Below are 21,391 nucleotides of genomic sequence, written 5' to 3'. Positions count from 1 at the left end.
CACAAGAATGTTCTTATCCTTGCTCCTGCTCATATGACAAGGAAGAATGGACAGAAAAATAATAATAATAATAGAGATCCTTTATACCACAGTATAGGGATCCCTGTGTGAGTGGAAGAAAAGGGGGAGACAAAGAATGTAATATAAAGGAAGAAACACAACTGTGAGGATGGAAGGAGGTGAAATGAGATGTTAGTATATGAATGAATAAATAGAATAAGATGGGGGAGGGAAATTTTTCGAAAATTATTTTGAAAAAGAGTTAGTGATTTTTGAAAATAGTTTTTGAAAAATGTTTAGTAATTTTTTTTTTCGAAAATTTTTTTGAAATAAAAAATAAAAATTAAAAATAATTAGTTAATTAAAAAGAAATTTTGAAAAAGGGGGAAGATATTTTCGAAAATAGAGAGAGAGAGAGTTAGTTAGGTAGTTTGAAAAAGTTAAGAAACAAACAAAAAGTTAGTTAGTTAGTTGAAACAAATTTTGAAAAGATAAGAAGTTAGGAAGTTAGAAAAGATATTTTGAAAAGATATTTTTGAAAAAGATAAGATAAGAAGATATTTTTTTGAAAAGACATGATAGGAATTAGTTTTGAAAAAGATTTGATTTTTAAAATCTCAATTAATGACTTGATTCATAAGAAATCACAAGATATGATTCTAGAACTTAAAATTTGAATCTTTCTTAACAAGCAAGTAACAAACTTCAAATTTTTGAACCAAAACATTAATTGTTTAAGTTATTTTCGAAAATTATGATTTAAAATGAGAAAAAGATTTTTGAAAAATATTTTTGAAATTTTCGAAAATAACTAAGAATTTTGAAAAAGATTTGATTTTTGAAAAAGATTTTGAAAAAGATAAGATTTTCAAATTGAAAATTTGATTTGACTCATAAGAAACAACTTTGATTTTAAAAATTTTTGAAAAAGTCAACTCAAATTTTCGAATTTGATGAGAGAAAAAGGGAAAGATATTTTTTTGATTTTTGAAATTTTTATGAAAAACATGAAAATTATGCAATGCATGAAATTTTTAGATCAAAACAATGAATGCATGCAAGAATGCTATGAATGTCAAGATGAACACCAAGAACACTATGAAGATCATGATGAACATCAAGAACATATTTTTGAAAAATTTTTAATGCAAAGAAAACATGCAAGACACCAAACTTAGAATTCTTTAATGCTTAGACACTAAGAATTCAAGAATGCATATGATAAACATGAAAAGAAACAAAACAAAAAATCATCAAGATCAAACAAGAAGACTTACCAAGAACAACTTGAAGATCATGAAGAACACTATGAATGCATGATATTTTCGAAAAAAATGCAAGATGCATATGCAAGTGACACCAACTTATGATATGACTCAAGACTCAAACAAGAAACACAATATATTTTTGATTTTTATGATTTTCTAAATTTTTTTGGATTTTTATTTTATATTTTTCGAAAATAGTTTTGAAAAAATAAGGATTCCAAAATTTTTAATATGAATTCTAGGAATCTTGCCATGTTAGTTAAAGCTTCAGTCCAGGAATTAGACATGGCTCACTAGCCAGCCAAGCTTTCAATGAAAGCTCCAGTCCAAAACACTAGACATGGCCAATGGCCAGCCAAGCTGTGATATATGGAATTACATGCATTGAAGTGATTAGTTGAAGCCTCAGTCCAAAAGAATTTAGACATGGCTTTACAGCCAGCCAGGCTTCAACATGCTTCATGAAACACTAGAATTCATTCTTAAAAATTTTGAATAAAATTTTTGAAAACAAATTTTTTTTTATATATTTTTTTTTTCGAAAACAAGTGAGGAATTTTTGAAAGGTTTTTGAAAATTTTTTTTTTTTGAAAAGAAAACAAAAAGAAAATTACCTAATCTGAGCAACAGGATGAACCGTTAGTTGTCCAAACTCAAACAATCCCCGGCAACGGCGCCAAAAACTTGGTGGACGAAATTGTGTTCCATGTTCTTTGTACTTGTGTGAGAGTAACAATATATAATTGTATTGAATCCTCATTGTGGCTCTATGTGTGGACACAACTCCGTTCAACTAACCAGCAAGTGCACTGGGTCGTCCAAGTAATACCTTACGTGAGTAAGGGTCGAATCCCACGGAGATTGTTGGTATGAAGCAAGCTATGGTCACCTTGTAAATCTCAGTCAGGCAGATATAAAGTGATATGGTTTTCGAATATTATATAATAAAATAGGGATAGGGACACTTATGTAAATCATTGGTAGGAATTTCAGATAAGCGAATGGAGATGCTTTTCGTTCCTCTGAACCTCTGCTTTCCTGCTATCTTCATCCAATCAGTCTTACTCCTTTCCATGGCTGGCTGTATGCAAGGGCATCACCGTTGTCAGTGGCTACATCCCCTCCTCTCAGTGAATAATATGCTCACGCACCCTGTCACGGCACGGCTATTCATCTGTCGGTTCCCGATCATGCTGGAATAGGATTCACCCTCCTTTTGCGTCTGTCACTAACGCCCAGCACTCGCGAGTTTGAAGCTCGTCACAGTCATTCAATCACTGAATCCTACTCAGAATACCACAGACAAGGTTTAGACCTTCCGGATTCTCTTGAATGCCGCCATCATTCTAGCTTACGCCACGAAGATTCTGGTTAGGAGATCTAAGAGATACTCATTCTAGCTTAATTCATGTAGAACAGAAGTGTTTGTCAGGCACGCGTTCATAAGGGAGAAGGATGATGAGCGTCACACATAATCATCACCTTCATCACGTTCTTGGGTGCGAATGGATATCTTAGAAGAGAAATAAGAAGAATTGAATAGAAAACAGTAGTACTTTGCATTAATCTTTGAAGAACAGCAGAGCTCCACACCTTAATCTATGGAGTGTAGAAACTCTACCGTTGACAATACATAAGTGGAAGGTCCAGGCATGGCCGAGATGGCCAGCCCCCTAAACGAGATCACAGGATCAAAATACAATCCAGGATGGTCAAAAAGACTAGTAAAAGGTCCTATTATAATAAACTAGTTACTAGGGTTTACATGAGTAAGTAATTGATGAATAAATCCACTTCCGGGGCCCACTTGGTGTGTGTTTGGGCTGAGCTTAAGTGTTCCACGTGCAGAGGCCATTTGTGGAGTTGAACGCCAGTTTCTGTGCCAGTTTGGGCGTTCAACTCTGGTTTTGGATCCTTTTCTGGCGCTGGACGCCAGATTTGGGCAGAAAGCTGGCATTGAACGCCAGTTTACGTCGTCAATTCTTGGCCAAAGTATGGACTATTATACATTGCTGGAAAGCCCTGGATGTCTACTTTCCAACGCAATTGGAAGCGCGCCATTTCGAGATCTGTAGCTCCAGAAAATCCACTTTGAGTGCAGGGAGGTCAGAATCCAACAGCATCAGCAGTCCTTTTTCAACCTCTGAATCTGATTTCTGCTCAAGTCCCTCAATTTCAGCCAGAAAATACCTGAAATCACAGAAAAACACACAAACTCATAGTAAAGTCCAGAAATGTGAATTTAACATAAAAACTAATGAAAACATCCCTAAAAGTAACTAGATCCTACTAAAAACATACTAAAAACAATGCCAAAAAGCGTATAAATTATCCGCTCATCATGGATCTATTCACCTAAAGAAAATGCCTGCAGAAGCTTAGGAACTCATTGACATGGTTGCAAATAACCAGTTCATGTACACTTCTGAGAGGAATCCTGTAAGTAATGGGACGCCTCAAAGGAAGGGAGTTCTTGAAATTGATGCTCTGAATGCCATATTGGCTCAGAACAAAATATTGACTCAGCAAGTCAATATGATTTCTCAAAGTCTGAATGGAATGCAAGCTGCATCCAACAGTACTATAGAGGCATCCTCTGAAGAAGAAGCTTATGATCCTGAGAACCCTGCAATAGCAGAGGTGAATTACATGGGTGAACCCTATGGAAACACCTATAATCCATCATGGAGAAATCATCCAAATTTCTCATGGAAGGATCAACAAAAGCCTCAACAAGGCTTTAATAATGGTGGAAGAAACAGGTTTAGCAATAGCAAACCTTTTCTATCATCCACTCAGCAATAGACAGAGAATTCTGAGCAGAATCCATCTAGCTTAGCAAATATAGTCTCTGATCTATCTAAGGCCACTCTAAGTTTCATGAATGAAACAAGGTCCTCCATTAGAAATTTGGAGGCACAGGTGGGCCAGCTGAGCAAAAGGGTCACTGAAACTCCTCTTAGTACTCTCCCAAGCAATACAGAAGAGAATCCAAAAAGAGAGTGCAAGACCATTGATTTGACCATCATGGCCGAACCTACAAGGGAGGGGGAGGACGTAAATCCTAGTGAAGAAGACCTCCTGGGACGTTTAGTGACCAATAAGGAGTTTCACTCTGAGGAACCAAAGGAATCTGAGGCTCAATTAGAGACCATAGAGATTCCATTGAACCTCCTTCTGCCCTTCATGAGCTCTGATGAGTATTCTTCTTCTGAAGAGAATGAAGACGTTACTAAAGAGCAAGTTGCTAAGTACCTTGGTGCAATCATGAAGTTGAATGCCAAGTTATTTGGTAATGAGACTTGGGAAGATAAACCTCCCTTGCTCACCAATGAACTGAATGCATTGGATAGGCAGAAATTACCTCAAAAGAAACAGGATCCTAGTAAATTCTTAATTCCCTGTAACATAGGCACCATGACCTTTGAGAAGGCTCTGTGTGACCTAGGGTCAGGCATAAACTTAATGCCACTCTCTGTAATGGAGAAACTTGGGATCTTTGAGGTGTAAGCTGCCAGAATCTCATTGGAGATGGCAGACAACTCAAGAAAACAGGCTTATGGACAAGTAGAGGACGTGTTAGTAAAGGTTGAAGGCCTTTACATCCCTGCTGATTTCATAATCCTAGACACTGGGAAGGATGAGGATGAATCCATCATCCTTGGAAGACCCTTCCTAGCCACAGCAAAAGCTGTGATTGATGTGGACAGAGGAGAGTTGGTCCTTCAACTGAATGAGGACAACCTTGTGTTTAAAACTCAAGGATCTCTTTCTGTAACCATGGAGAGGAAGCATGAAAAGCTTCTCTCACTGCAGAGTCAACCAAAGCCCCCACAGTCAAATTCTAAGTTTGGTGTTGGGAGGCCACAACCAAACTCTAAGTTTGGTGTTGAACCCCCACATTCAAACTCTAAGTTTGGTGTTGGAAGGTTCCAACCTTGCTCTGATTATCTGTGAGGCTCCATGAGAGCTCACTGTCAAGCTATTGACATTAAAGAAGCACTTGTTGGGAGGCAACCCAATGTTATTTAATTATATCTATTTTATTTTTTATTTCTATTTCGTGTTTTATTTGGTTGATGATCATGTGGAGTCATAAAAACTACAAAAAAAAATCAAAAACAAAATGAAAAACAGCATTAAAAACAGCACACCCTGGAGGAGGAGCATTCTAGCGTTTAAATGCCAGAAACAAGCATCTACCTGGCGTTAAATGCCAGAAACAGGCTACTTTTGGGCGTTTAATGCCAGAAACAGGCAGCAGTTTGGCGTTAAACGCCAGGATTGCACAGCAAGGGCGTTTTACACGCCTAATTGGAGCAGGGATGTTAAGTCCTTGACCCCACTGGATCTGTGGACCCCACAGGATCCCCACCACTTCTTCTCTCCTATTCACAACTTTTCATAACTCTCTTCCCCAAATTCCCTTTACCAATCACCTCAATCACTCTTTCCCATCACCTCTTCACCATTCACATCCATCCACTCTTCCCCATAAACCCCACCTACCTCCAAAATTCAAACTCTTTTCCCTCCCAAACCTAACCCCAATGGCCGAACCCTAAACCTCCCCCTACCCCTATATAAACCCCTCATTCCTTCTTAATTTTCACACAATACAACCCTTTCTTCTTTCCCTTGGCCGAATACACACCTCTCTCCCTCTCCTCCATTCCTCTTCTTCTTCTTCTTCTTCTTCTTCTTCTTCTTTCTTTCTTTCTTCGTTTGCTCGGGGACGAGCAAACATTTTAAGTTTGGTGTGGTAAAAAGCATAGCTTTTTATTTTTCTATAACCATCAATGGCACCTAAGGCCAGAGAATCCTCAAAAAAGGGGAAAGGGAAGGCAATTACTTCCACCTTTGAGTCATGGGAGATGGAGAGATTCATCTCAAAGGTCCATCAAGACCACTTCTATGAAGTTGTGGCCAAGAAGAAAGTGATCCCCGATGTTCCTTTCAAGCTCAAGAAGAATGAGTATCCGGAGATCCGACTCGAGATCCAAAGAAGAGGTTGGGAAGTTCTCACCAACCCCATTCAACAAGTCAGGATCTTAATGGTTCAAGAGTCCTATACAAACGCATGGATCACTGGGAACCATGATCAAAGTGTGAACCCGAATCCAAAGAATTGGATTACCATGGTTCGGGGGAAATACTTAGATTTCAGTCTGGAAAATGTAAGGTTGGCGTTCAACTTGCCAATGATGGAAGAAAACGCACGCCCCTACACTAGAAGGGTCAACTTTGATCAAAGGTTGGACCAAGTCCTCATGGACATATGTATAGAAGGAGCTCAATGGAAAGTTGACTCAAGAGGCAAGCCGGTTCAATTGAGAAGACTAGACCTTAAGCCTGTAGCTAGAGGATGGTTGGAGTTTATTCAACGCTCAGTCATTCCTACTAGCAACCGGTCTGAAGTTACTATAGACCGGGCCATCATGATCCATAGTATCATGATTAGGGAGGAAGTAGAGGTTCATGAGATTATACCTCAAGAGCTCTACAAGGTGGCTGACAAGTCATCCACTGTGGCAAGGTTAGCCTTTTCTTACCTCATTTGCCACCTCTGCAATTCGGCTGGAATTGACATAGAGGGAGACATCCTCATTGAAGAGGACAAGCCCATCACTAAGAAAAGGATGGAGCAAACAAGAGATCATGAACCTCAACAAGAGCATAAGGAAATTCCTCACCATGAAATCCCTGAGATGCCTCAGGGAATGCATTTTCCTCCACAGAATTATTGGGAAGAAATCAACACCTCCCTAGGAGAATTAAGTTCCAACATGGGACAACTGAGGATGGAGCACCAAGAGCACTCCATCATCCTCCATGAGATTAGAGAATATCAAAGAGCTATGAGGGAGGAGCAACAAAGACAAGGAAAAGACATAGAAGAGCTCAAGAGCACCATTGGTTCTTCAAGAAGAGGAAGAGGCCACCCTCACTAAGGTGGACCCGTTCCTTAATCTCTTTGTTCTTATTTTCCTGTTTTTCGTCTACTATGCTTTATGTTTTAATTATGTTTGTGTCTTTACTATATGATCATTAGTGTTTAAGTGTCTATGTCTTAAAACTATGAATGTCCTATGAATCCATTACCTCTCTTAAATGAAAACTGTTCTAAAAACAAAAGAACAAGAAGTACATGGTTTTAAATTCATCCTTGAAACTAGTTTAATTATTTTGATGTGGTGACAATACTTTTTGTTTTCTGAATGAATGCTTGAACAGTGTATATGTCTTTTGATATTGTGGTTTATGAATGTTAAATATGTTGGCTTTTGAAAGAATGATGAAAAAGGAGAAATGTTATTGATAATCTGAAAAATCATAAAAATTGATTCTTAAAGCAAGAAAGAGCAGTGAATGCAAAAGCTTGCAGAAAAAAAAGGTGAAAAAAAATAGAAAAAAAAAAGAGAAAGAAAAAGAAAAAGCAAGCAAAAAAAGCCAAAAGCTCTTAAAACCAAAAGGCAAGAGCAAAAAGCCAATAGCCCTTAAAACCAAAAGGCAAGGGTAATAAAAAAGGATCCAAGGCTTTGAGCATCAGTGGATAGGAGGGCCTACAGGAATAAAATCCTGGCCTAAGCGGCTAAACCAAGCTGTCCCTAACCAAGTGCTTGTGGCATGAAGGTGTCAAGTGAAAACTTGAGATTGAGCGGTTAAAGTCAAGGTCCAAAGCAAAAAAAGAGTGTGCTTAAGAACCCTGGACACCTCTAATTGGGGACTTTAGCAAAGCTGAGTCACAATCTGAAAACGTTCACCCAATTATGTGTCTGTGGCATTTATGTATCTGGTGGTAATACTGGAAAATAAAGTGCTTAGGGCCACGGCCAAGACTCATAAAGTAGCTGTGTTCAAGAATCAACATACTGAACTAGGAGAATCAATAACACTATCTAAATTCTAAGTTCCTATAGATGCCAATCATTATAAACTTCAATGGATATAGTGAGATGCCAAAACTATTCAAGAGGCAAAAAGCTACTAGTCCCGCTCATCTGATTGGAGCTAAGTTTCATTGATATTTTGGAATTTATAGTATATTCTCTTCTTTTTATCCTATTTGATTTTCAGTTGCTTGGGGACAAGTAACAATTTAAGTTTGGTGTTGTGATGAGCGGATAATTTATACGCTTTTTGGCATTATTTTTACATAGTTTTTAGTATGATTTAGTTAGTTTTTAATATATTTTTATTATTTTTTAATTAAAAATCACATTTCTAGACTTTACTATGAGTTTGTGTGTTTTTCTGTAATTTCAGGTATTTTCTGGCTGAAATTGAGGGACTTGAGCAAAAATCTGATTCAGAGGTTGACAAAGGACTGCTGATGCTGTTGGATTCTAACCTCCCTGCACTCAAGGTCGATTTTCTGGAGCTACAAGAGTCAAAATTGCGCGCTCTCAATTGTGTTAGAAAGTAGACATCCAGGGCTTTCCAGCAATATATAATAGTCTATACTTTGCCCCATTTTCAACGACACAAACTGGCGTTCAACGCCAACTCTCTGCCCAATTCTGGAGTCAAACGCCAGAAACAGGTTGCAAAGTGGAGTTAAACGCCAGAAACAGGTTATAAACTGGCGTTCAACTCCATGAAAGACCTCTCCACGTGAAAGCTTCAATTCTCAGCCCAAGCACACACCAAGTGGGCCCCAAAAGTGGATTTCTGCATTATTTACTTATCTCTGTAAACCCTAGTAACTAGTTTAGCATAAATAGGACTTTTTACTATTGTATTAGACATCTTTGGACGTTTAGTTCTGAGATCATGGAGGCTGGCCTCTCGGCCATGCTTGGACCTTGTTCTTATGTATTTTCAACGGTAGAGTTTCTACACACCATAGATTAAGGTGTGGAGCTCTGCTGTTCCTCATGAATTAATGCAAAGTACTATTGGTTTTCTATTCAATTAACGTCTATTTCTTCTCTAAGATATCCATTCGCACCCAAGAACATGATGAATGTGATGATTATGTGACGCTCATCATCATTCTCACTTATGAACGCGTGCCTGACAACCACTTCCGTTCGACATGCAAACAAGCTTGAATGCATATCTCTTAGCCTCCTGATCGTGAGATCAGAGTCTTCGTGGTATAAGTTAGAACCCATGGATGGCCATTCCTGAGATCCGAAAAGTCTAAACCTTGTCTGTGGTATTCCGAGTAGGATCTGGGAAGGGATAGCTGTGACGAGCTTCAAACTCGCGAGGGCTGGGCGTACTGACAGATGCAAAAGGACGATTGAATCCTATTCCAGTATGATCGAGAACCGACAGATGATTAGCCATGCAGTGACAGCGCATTGGACCATTTTCACTGAGAGGACGGGATGTAGCCATTTACAACGGTGATGCCCAACATACAGCTTGCCATAGAAAGAAGTAGGAATGATTGGATGAAGACAGTAGGAAAGCAGAGGTTCAGGAGGAACGAGAGCATCTCTATACGCTTATCTGAAATTCTCACCAATGAATTACATAAGTATCTCTATCCTATTTATATTTTAATTATCAATTTACCATAATCATTTAAATCCGTCTGACTGAGATTTACAAGATGACCATAGCTTGCTTCAAGCCGACAATCTTCGTGGGATCGACCCTTACTCACGTAAGGTTTATTACTTGGACGACCCAGTGCACTTACTGGTTAGTTATGCGAAGTTGTGACAAAGTGTGTGAATTACGTTCCGAGCACCAAGTTTTTGGTGCCGTTGTTAAGGATCACAATTTCGTGCACCAAATACCCTGGCTGGCGTTCAACTTTAACACTTCATTCATAGTGTTCTGTTTTCACTGCTGTGAATTCTGTCTCTGTTTTGACTGATGCACATGATCATGACTCTAAAAATAAAAATAAAAACAAATAATTAATTAAGTAAGGTTGGATTGCCTGCCAACAAGTGCTTCTTTAACATCGTTAGCTTGACGGTTAGCTCCTTACGGAGGTGAGTATAGGCTTAGATTTTTGCCCCTTACAGTGAACTTTCATCTTGTCTTCTCATGAATGAGCTCCACATGCTCTAGAGACAGGATACAACTCTCTGTATGTGGTAAGACTGGCTTCTTGGTGAAGACAACTCTCATGCCAGGTGAGAGGCCTTCAGTTGGGACTTTCTTGTCCTTCCAGCCTTTAGGTACTTTTTTCTTAGTACCTTTGTGCTTAGAGCTTGTTGAGGGCTACCTAACACCAAACTTAGAATTGATGTTTGGGGGCTTTGCAGAGCTCTGCACAGAAAGAGAGGGTTGGAACACCAGGTATTGTACAGTTATCTCTCTTTTGTTTGAGGGAGAATTGGGATGAGGCATCTTGAATACGATGTGGTCCTCCCCTAGTTGTAGAGTCAGTTCTCCCTTAGCCACATAAATGATAGCATTGGTAGTGGCTAGGAAAGGTCCTCCAAGGATGACAGAGTCATCCTCATCCTCTCCAATGTCTAAGACAATAAAGTTTGTAGGGATGTAGAGGTTTTTAACCTTTACCAGGACATCCTCTACTAAGTCATATGACTTCTTCATTGTCTTGTCTGCCATCTCTAATGAGATGTGTGCAGCTTGTACCTCAAGGATTTCCAACTTCTCCATTACAGAGAGTGGCATAAGGTTTATGCTTGACCCTAGGTCACACAGAGCCTTTTCAAAGGTCATGGTGCCTATGGTGCAAGGAATCAGAAAGCGTCCAAGATCTGGAAGCTTCTGAGGTAGCCTCTGCTGAACCAAAGCATGGAGTTCCTTGGTAAGCAGTGGAGGTTCATCCTCCAAAGGCTATTGATGTTAAGAAAAAGTTGTTGTGTTGGTAAAGAATTTCTAAATGAAATCTCGTTGCAAGTATAGTTCTAAACCAACAAACAATCCTCCCAATCAAAACTTGGTTGTCACAAGTACAAACCTCAATAAGAATTAACCAAAGTATTTAAACCTTGGGTCATCTCACAAAGAATTGCAATGAAGTGATCAATTATTGGCTATGAAGGAACAAGGGGTTTGATTTATAAAAGGGGCAAGAAAGTAAATGGCAAGAAAATAAAGGAAACAACTAAAGAAAGCAAATAATAAATAGAGACATTCATGGCAAGGATTGAGAATATAGGCTTTCCATCCTAGTCACTAATAATAATAATTAACAAGAATTTGCCTTATCTAGTTAACTTTAGCATTGGAAGAAGGTACAAAGTTATCTTGACACGAAAGAAAGTCAAATAAGACTAGCTAATCTCAATCTAAAAGTCCTAATCAACTTACTAATTGAATTAGCAAACGATTAGCGTCAATGGAAATAATATTAGCTAACAACTCTAGATCACCAACATAAGTTGGGTATTCATGACTCAAGATTGCCTAATTCCTCCTTCCAAGCCAAGAATGCTCAAAGATCTACTCTAAGAACCAACCATGCATTTTGTCAAACACTTGGAAGGCATAAAAAGAAAGCATAATAAATGTGCGAGAATAGTAAAATCTAACAACTACCAATTACAAGGAATCAGCAATAACTACTCAAATCAACAATTAAAGAACATCAACCATCAAATTGCATTAAAGAAAACCAAATCCAACAAAAGTTCATCAATAACTAAAAGAAGCATGAAAAGGAAAATTAACACTACAAACTAAGAGAATTGAGATGTAAGAACAAGAATTTGGAAGGAAAACAAAATGAAAACTAGGATTGAACTCTAGATTTAAGATGCAAAATATCCTAAGAACCCTAATTCTAGAGAGAAGAGGGAGCTTCTTTCTCTAGAAACTAAACTACATGATGCTAAGCTACAACTAATTGCTCCCCCTTTGCCCCAGCTTGATATCTGCATGAAATACCCTCAGAAATGATTTAGGCCTGCGTAGCTCAGAAATCGCCCCCAGCGAATTTATTTTAAGTAAGTTACGTGCCAAGCGTCACGCGTGCGCGTGGACAACGCGTGAGCGTGGCTTGCAAATTTTCAATTCACGCGTATGCGTGGATGACGCGTGCGCGTGGCCCTCAATTCTCCAAATACTCATTTCTTGAAGAATTCTCCACTTTTCATGCTTTTCTCTTCACTTTTTCCATCCAATACTTGCCTTATGAACCTGAAATCACTCAACAAACACATCAAAGCCTCGAATGGAATTAAAGTGAATTAAAATTAGCTATTTTAAGGCCTAAAAAGTATGTTTTTACACTTAAGCACAAATTAAGGGATAATTACAAAACCATGCTATTTCATTGAATAAATGAGAGAAAAAGAGATAAAATCACCTAAATTAAGCACAAGATAAACCACAAAATTGGGGTTTATCAGACCTCCCCACACTTAAACCAAGCATGTCCTCATGCTAAACTCAAGAAAGAAACAAAGGGTATCAACATTTATTCAATGCAACCTATCTACGTGTGACCTACCTATATGCAACTATCTAAATGAATGCAACTACTTAGTCAAAATAAGTCAATCCCCAAGAATATATATATGAGTACAAGGGCTAAAGCAATGGCAATCAAATCAAACCCACAATTGAATTGAGTTATTGAAAGATTTTACAAACTTGCAAGAGAATAGATAATCATAGGTGAAAACATGTAATTGAGCAATCGAACCCTCACTGGATGTGTATCCGCTCTAGTCACTCAAGTGTATGGGGTTGATTCACTCAATTCTCCCCTAATTATGCTTTCTAAGATTTGTTTTTCATCTAACAATCAACAATTATTTCATGCATGCATACAAATATCATAAGGACTTATCCATGGGTTGTAATGGGGCTAGGGTCAAGGTAGGGTTGTATATGGTTAAGTGGACTTGAATTTGAATCTTTGATAAGCTTAAACTTCCCACCTAACCTATATAACAACCTATACTATTCTAAACAAACCTAACTACCTATTCTTCACTTTTCACATACTCATGCATTCTCTTTTTTGATTACCATAAATATGCATTGATTATTATTGAACTTTACTTTGGGGTATTTTGTCCCTTTTTTATTTTTCTTTTTCTTTCTTTTTTTTCTTTTTCTATTTTTTTCTTTTTCTTTTTTTTTGTTTTTCCCATTTTTTCTAACTAATATATATATATATATATATATATATATATATATATATATATATATATATATATATATATATATATATATATATACAAGAGCATCAATGCATATGGTTTAACATTCAATGCATGAGTATGTACCCAATTCCTAAGATTTTCAACAAACATACAAAAATACACTTTTATCTCTACCGAATATTCCCAACTCTCCCAAAATTAAATGATAAATACTGTCACTAGCCTAAGCTAATCATAGATCCAATTTAAGGACATTTATTATTTTTATCTTTAGGCTTGTAATGTGCTAAAATTAAGAATAAATGGGTTTAGCATAGGCTCAAAATTGGCTAACAATGGAAGATAAAATATAGGCTGTTTGGGTAAGTGAGCTATTTGAAACAATGGCCTCAATCATATAAGTGCATTCATACACAAAATAATGGACATAAAGGATCAAAAAAATCAAAGATTACAATCATAGAAAGAGAATAATGCACACAAGAATGGAAATAAGTGGTCCTGTGATGTAACCACACAATTAGGCTCAAAACTCACATGCTTGTGTTCTTAGCTCAAAAATCATATTTCACAATGTGTATAGTTCAAGCAAGTTCTAAAATTTTTTTTCAATCAATTGGGGTTTCCTATAGATAAAATTCTTGAAAAATCTTATTATTTTGATTGAGCTTATTATATATAGATGCAAAATAAGAAAATGCAACAAAATATCCTAAAAGACCTAAAAAATGAAATGCAAAAGTGTTGGGATTAGAAACTTGTCACCCAAAAGTGCCGACTGGTCGGACGACCTCCCCACACTTAAAAGTTTGCACCATCCTCGATGCACTCAAAGATGAGCAAGGGAGTACGGCGACTTTCTAAGTTGCCACCTTCAGCTGGTGGATCAATCGGTTGCTGCATGTTCTTTCTTGCTTCCATTTTTTGCTTATGGTAAAACATCCTGAGCAATAGAAAATAGGATAGTAGGACAAGTAAATATAAAAGTAAGGAAGCATACATTGTTAGAATGAGGTAAATCACTAAAATTGAGTGAGTGAATTAGTGTGACATTGATGAGAAATAAGTGTGTGAATTATAAGTTTGCACGCGGTTTAGAACCCACACACTGACATAAAAAGCTATGTCACAATTATACAAAAGAAAGTACGCACTTCACTCATTCTAGTATGCTTGAGATGCTTTAAAAGACTTATAGGTTAAGACAACCATGCAAGTAGTGAAGAAGCATAAAAGCATTCAAGCAATTGATCAAGAAATTGTAAATTGGATAATGAATGGGCATTGATTGATTGTGCAAGGTAACTTTAATGATCAAAATAAAATATAGAGCTTACACATCAAACAATGACACATGTTGAAGTTGTTGCAACACCTAAGTGATATAGAAGTGGAGCACATGGATGCTATGGAACTTAGGAAAAAGAATATAGAAGTGAAAATCAATCATATAACAAGCATGGTCCTCAAAGCTTAGAAAGCTAAAAAATATGTCACTAGGTAAGCTTTCGATCCAATTCCACAATTCCACAATCTCAATGCATAAAATAGGTGGTGTCAATAAAGGTCAATCATAAAAAAGTATCACCTAAAAAAATGCATTGATAATGTACAATTGCCTAGCAATGGATGATGAATGCATGGTGGCCAAAACATGCAATTCAAAAGATTTAAGATGCTTAAAGGCAATGTCACACACTTGGTTTTCAAAAACATGAAGCATGAAGAACTCAAACCAAGTAACAAAATACAACCTCAACCAAGAAATTCAACAATGACAATTAACAACAATGATGTTAAACTAACATCATATTAGTAATAAGTAGCAGTAAACAGTAAACAAGATTAATAATCTAACACCCATAAGGAAAAACAAAAATTAACCAAAAATTAATCTAGATAAATAACTAACTAACTATACTAACTAATGGTTGATGGTGTATGGTAGTGCTGGATAATGATTAAAGGGTGGAAAAAAGAGAAGAGAAGAGAGAATAAGGGAAAAAATGGAAAGAAGAGAAGAAAAGAAGATGGTTGAAATAGGGCAACCCACGCGTACGCGTGCACGTGGTGAGGTGAAAGGGGATCAACGCGTACGCATGGGTCACGCGTACACATGGTGGATTATTTAGAGAGGCGACGCGTACGCGTCGGGTGACGCGTACGCGTGGATGGATTTTTGTGCTAAAGGCACAAATCCAGCACATTTTTTGCACAACTCTCGGATTTTTGACTGGGGGTGAAAATTTTAGATCCACGCGTACGTGTGGGCGAGGCGTACGCGTGGATGGTTGAAATGCTAGGGGCCATGCGTACGTGTGGGTGACGCGTACACGTGGGAAGGTGCTCTGTTTTTCAAAATTTTTCATGTTTTTGCACCAAACCAAGCATTCCAAACTTCCAAACAGCTACTAAAACACCATAAAACCTTATTTAACCTACTAGACTCCCAAATAAACTCAACTAACCAATCAAAGTATGAAATTAAGCTAAGTTTACTAATATGTACAAAAGAGAAAAATGAAAAGATGTTACAATGGTGGGGTGTCTCCCACCTAGCACTTTTGTTTATGGTCCTTAAGTTGGACTTATGGGGAGCTCTCATCAAGGTGACTTGTGATTGAATCCATCCTTGAACATCCACCAATGCTTGGACTTCCAATAAGCTCCATCATTCAAAGTCAATATCTCCAAGCCTTGATGGGGTTCTTCACAAACCATGAGCTCCCAAAGTTGATCCTCCTCTTGTAATCTGGGGTCCCATACTTTGTTTTCACACCCGTCTTGAAGTTGATCATGGTAATCCTCTCTGGGTGGTAGAGAAGCCGAATTCTCATGAGGGCGCCAAACTACCCTCTTAGATCTATCCAATTGAGCACTACACTAATCTATGCTCTTCAATTTTGAGCTTCCCACCATAATGAGCCTAGATTTACAACGCCAACCACTAAACATCCTCCTCTTACACTTAATTCCTTAAAGCGCCCTAAGTTGGCCATCCGTTTCAAGCAAACTAAATTCAAGTGGGATAATAAAGCTAGGAGTTAGAAGTTTTACCCACTCAAATGAAGGGTGAGATGGGAACCTAGGTGGAGGAGTTCCCAATGATCTTGACAAAGCGCGCTCCACTCCCATCCATCCTCTTCTAAAGGCTTCCACCACTTGGCAAGGTTCTTCAGGCTCTACCTCTTGCCAAGCTTCCTCAAGTTCACATTCTTCTTCACCAATGTCTTCAAGCTCTTCCCCATCACTCAAATTATAAATAGGAGGTTTAGTGAAGTCTACCTCTTCGTCAATTCCAAGCATAGTGGGGAAGGACTCATCAAGCTCAAAAGGATCATATGTTGATGCGGAATCATCATAAATAGGGAGGCTTGTTGCTTGGAACACTTCCAATTCTTCACTCACAATGTGCCTTGGAGGTTGCACATCCTCCTTAACATCACTTTCTAGTCCAATGAAACAAGGCTCAACAAGATCATCAAGGAGGTTGATCAATGTGGACAAAAAATCACTAATGATTGAATCCACTTCTTGATCAATTTCTTCAAAATCTTCAACTTGTGATTCCTCTTTGCGTTCAACATCTTCTAAATCTTCAACCACTTCCTTTGGTTCAATTATCTCTACCTCCTCCTCTTGTTACAATTCTTGTTTTAACTCCTCTTCTTCGCCTTGAAGCTCCAAATTCACTCTCTCACTAAGCTCCTTGGTTGCTTCTCCACATTCGACAATGGGATTGCCTTGATCGTATAGGCTTAGGCGGGATGAGACCATGTTGTGAACGGCTTCCACTACGGTGGCAAGCACGGCTTTTATCTTCTTGAACTCTCCTTCGTGCTTCAGACACGTAGCTAGAAGTTCTTGTTGCTCTCGCATTAGGTCATCCGACGAAGGTGGTGGTGGAAGAGAAAGTTCATTGTTTGAGGGAAAGATATTGTAGTCGTAAGGTGGTCCATATAGGTGAAAGTCTTGAGGTGGTGTATATAGAATTTGTGGTTCTTGAGAGTATTGGTGTTGGAATGGTGGTGGCTCTAGATATGGTTCATATGGTGGTTGGTATGGTGGGTATGGGTTAGGGTCATATGGAGGTGAATGGTGGTATGAGGCTTGTGAATATGGTAGGAGGCTATATTGAGGAGTGGGTTCATATGCATATGATGATTGTGGTTGACAACCACAATGAGGGTCACCACACACATTAGATTGGTATGCATCTTGGAGTGGTTCTTGCTCATAGTACATTGGTGGAGGTTGTTGCCATGAAGGTTGATCAAAAGCTTGGGGCTCCTCCCACCTTTGATCTCCAAATCCTTGATGCAAATCCTCATTAAAGCTCCCATTTCCTACAACATAGTTTGAACCACACTCATAGCCAAAGTGATGAGAATTCATAGTAGCAAGAGCAAATAAAAATAAACTCTAATAAGGAACAAAGAAAACCAAATCCTAAAACTAGCAAAAACTAACAAAGAGGCAAAAGGCAAACATATTCACATATATACAATAGCCAATAACATAGCACTATTGCAATTCCCCGGCAACGGTGCCATTTGATGTTAAGAGAAAGTTGTTGTGTTGGTAAAGAATTTCTCAATGAAATCTCGTTGCAAGTATAGTTCTAAACCAACAAACAATCTTCCCAATCAAAATATGGTTGTCACAAGTACAAACCCCAATAAGAATTAACCGAATTATTTAAACCTTGGGTCATCTCACAAGGAATTGCAATGAAGTGATCAATTATTGGCTATGAAGGAACAAGGGGTTTGATTTATAAAAGGGGCAAGAAAGTAAATGGCAAGAAAATAAAGAAAATAATTAAAGAAAGCAAATAATAAAGAGAGATATTCATGGCAAGGATTGAGAATATAAGCTTTCCATCCTAGTCACTAATAACAATAATTAACAAGAATTTGCCTTATCTAGTTAACTTTAGCAATGGAAGAAGGTACAAAGTTATCTTCACATGAAAGAAAGTCAAATAAGACTAGCTAATCTCAATCCAAAAGTCCTAATCAATTTACTAATTGAATTAGCAAATGATTAGCGTCAATAGAAACAATATTAGCTAACAACTCTAGATCACCAACATAAGTTGGGTATTCATGATTCAAGATTCCCTAATTCCTCCTTCCAAGCCAAGAATGCTCAAAGATCTACTCTAAGAACCAACCAAGCATTTTGTCAAACACTTGGAAGGCATAAAAAGAAAGCATAATAAATTTGCAAGAATAGTAAAATCTAACAACTACTAATTGCAAGGAATTAACAACAACTACTCAAATCAACAATTAAAGAACATCAACCATCAAATTGCATTAAAGAAAACCAAATCCAACAAGAGTTCATCAATAACTAAAAGAAGCATGAAAAGGGAAATTAACACTACAAACTAAGAGAATTAAGATGTAGGAACAAGAAATTGGAAGGAAAACAAGATGAAAAGAAGGATTGAACCTTAGATCTAAGATGCAAAATATCCTAAGAACCCTAATTCTAGAGAGAAGAGGGAGCTTCTCTCTCTAGAAACTAAACTACATGATACTAAGCTACAACTAATTGCTCCCCTTTTGCCCCAGCTTGAATTCTGCATGAAATACCCTCAAAATGAGTTGGATTTGGACTGGGCAGCTCAGAAATCGCTCCCAGCGAATTCACTTTAAGTGAGTCACGTGCCGAGCGTCACGCGTGCCCGTTGCTGGCCAAAACTCCTACTCACGCGTACGCGTGGGTGATGCGTGCCCCGTGGCTTGCAAATCTTCAATGCATGCGTGTGCATGGATGACGCGTGCGCGCGGCCCTCAATTCTCCAAATGCTCATTTCTTCAAGAATTCTCCACTTTGTATGCTTTTCTCTTCACTTCTTCCTTCCAATACTTGCCTTATGAACCTGAAATCACTCAACAAACACATCAAGGCATCGAATGGAACTAAAGTGAATTAAACTTAGCTATTTTAAGCACTAGAAAGCATGTTTTTACACTTAAGTACAAATTAATGGAGAATTACAAACTATGCTATTTCATTGAATAAATGTGAGAAAAGGTGATAAAATCCCCTAAATTAAGCACAAGATAAACCACAAAATTTGGCATTCAGCTTCATTAGAGCTCATAGGTACCGAGCAACTTGCTCTTCCCTAGTGTTCATACCCTGGGTCGAGCTATCCGACCCGGGCTAATCGAAAACAAAGCAGCCGACCTCTTCAGGCCAGATCCCCCGACCTCTACTGTAAAGAGGTTGGCCAAATTGATATAAGAAGCCCAAAACAAGCCCAAACGAAGGGACACAGCCCAATCTAAAGGTAGCTAAAGCCTAGAAAGATAAAGGCGGTTCCCCTAAGAGATAAGGAGACTTCACTTAAAGATAAGATAAGATAACTAACTTATCTTATCTAAAAAGGTCAGCCCATACTACTATAAATACACTGGAGCACCCAGGTATAACTCATACTCTGATTTTACAAAATACCTGCTTAAAGCCTATGCTGACTTAGACATCGGAGTCCCTTGCAGGTACCACCACCCTCCGGTAAACACGGATCAGCAGTACTACCCAGGCCAACAAGTCGGACATGACAGCTCCGGCCACCACCGCAGATCTCGACCGAGATCGACCTACAGTTTCAGGTAACCCCCGGAATATTGGCGCCGTTGCTGGGGAACCTGGAAGTCATTCCATTATCATGGCGGACAACCTTGACAACGACCACGACTTTGATTTGGAAAACAGAATGCCGCATAAAAATGCGGACATCACACTAAAAGATACGTCTCAACCAAACGGAGATAAGCATTCACCAAATATAGAAATTTTGGAAGCCCTACAAGCTCAATAGGAACGCCTCAAACAGCTCAAAAAAGAAGCCGAACACCAGCGCGAAGACGAGAGGGACCTTCGAAAAGAAACTAGACAACACCGAGAGTTAGAAGACAAACTCCTAAAGCTCGAGGCTGACCTCAAAGCTAAAACAGTTTAGTCCAATCGCGATGACAACTCCCACAGAGATCAAGACCCATTCACCAAAGAAATCATGCAAGCTAAAATCCCAAAGGACTTCAAAGCTCCTGACATGATCTTATACAACGGCACATCAGACCTAAGCCATCATCTCAGCAACTTCAGAAGCAGAATGTACCTCACCGACACCTCGGACGCCATTCGATGCAAGGCCTTCCCGACCACCCTAACAAAAATAGCAATAAAGTGGTTCGACAGCTTACCTCCTAGATCCATCACCAGTTTTGACGACCTAGCTAAAAATGTCCTCGCCAGATTCTCCATCCAGAAGGACAAAGCCAAACATGCCCCGAGCCTACTAGGAATCAAGCAAGGAGATCGGGAAAGTCTTCGCAACTACATGGAAAGATTCAACAAAGTGTGTTTGGACATACAAAGTCTGCCCACAGAAGCAGCTATTATGGGTCTCATCAATGGCCTGAGAGAAGGACCTTTTAGTTACTCCATATCAAAGAAGCATCCAACATCCCTGAACGAAGTACAAGAACGGGCAGAGAAGTATATTAACATGGAGGAGAATTCTCGATTAGGAGGAACTTCAAAATCTGGATTCTCCTACCCCTCTCAAGACAAAGATAAAGAGTCCAAGAAAAAAGAAGATCAACCCACTGAGAAACCCAGAAAATACCACCATTACACCCCTCTTCGGGTGTCCCTTGTGGATGTTTACCGAGAAATAGGCAACACGGAAAAGATCCCACCACCCCGCTCGGACAGAGTACTGCGAATACCACCGAATTTACGAACATTCTACTAACAAATGCTTCGACTTAAAGAATTTAATAGAAATATTGGCGAGAAAAGGGCGACTAGACCGATACTTAGCCAACAAAGCAGATGAGCCAAGAAAAAGAAGAAGAGACGAAGAGGTCGAACGGGCTGAACGACCACTTCACACTCCAGAGAGACATATTCATATGATAAATGGAGGATTCGCAAGGGGAGGGATCTCTAAATCATCTCGCAAAAGACACCTTAAAGAGGTATATCATGTTGGGGAAGGAGAGAGGTCATCCGACCTCGCCACTATCACCTTTACCCGAAAAGACG

General features: G+C 38.6%; 1 protein-coding gene across 1 annotated transcript in view; it reads right to left on the bottom strand.

The window, feature by feature from the left end:
• LOC148568296 (uncharacterized) overlaps positions 1–21,391 on the bottom strand; it is an 86,051-nt gene that overhangs the window by 23,772 nt on the left and 40,888 nt on the right. The gene's annotated exons all lie outside the window — the stretch shown is intronic.

The sequence above is a fragment of the Arachis ipaensis genome, chromosome B4 (assembly GCF_059453495.1).
Source record: "Arachis ipaensis isolate K30076 ecotype BB chromosome B4, ASM5945349v1, whole genome shotgun sequence".
NCBI lineage: Eukaryota > Viridiplantae > Streptophyta > Magnoliopsida > Fabales > Fabaceae > Arachis > Arachis ipaensis.
Note: the sequence above shows the minus strand (reverse complement) of the source record. Positions and strands in the feature narration are given on the sequence as shown.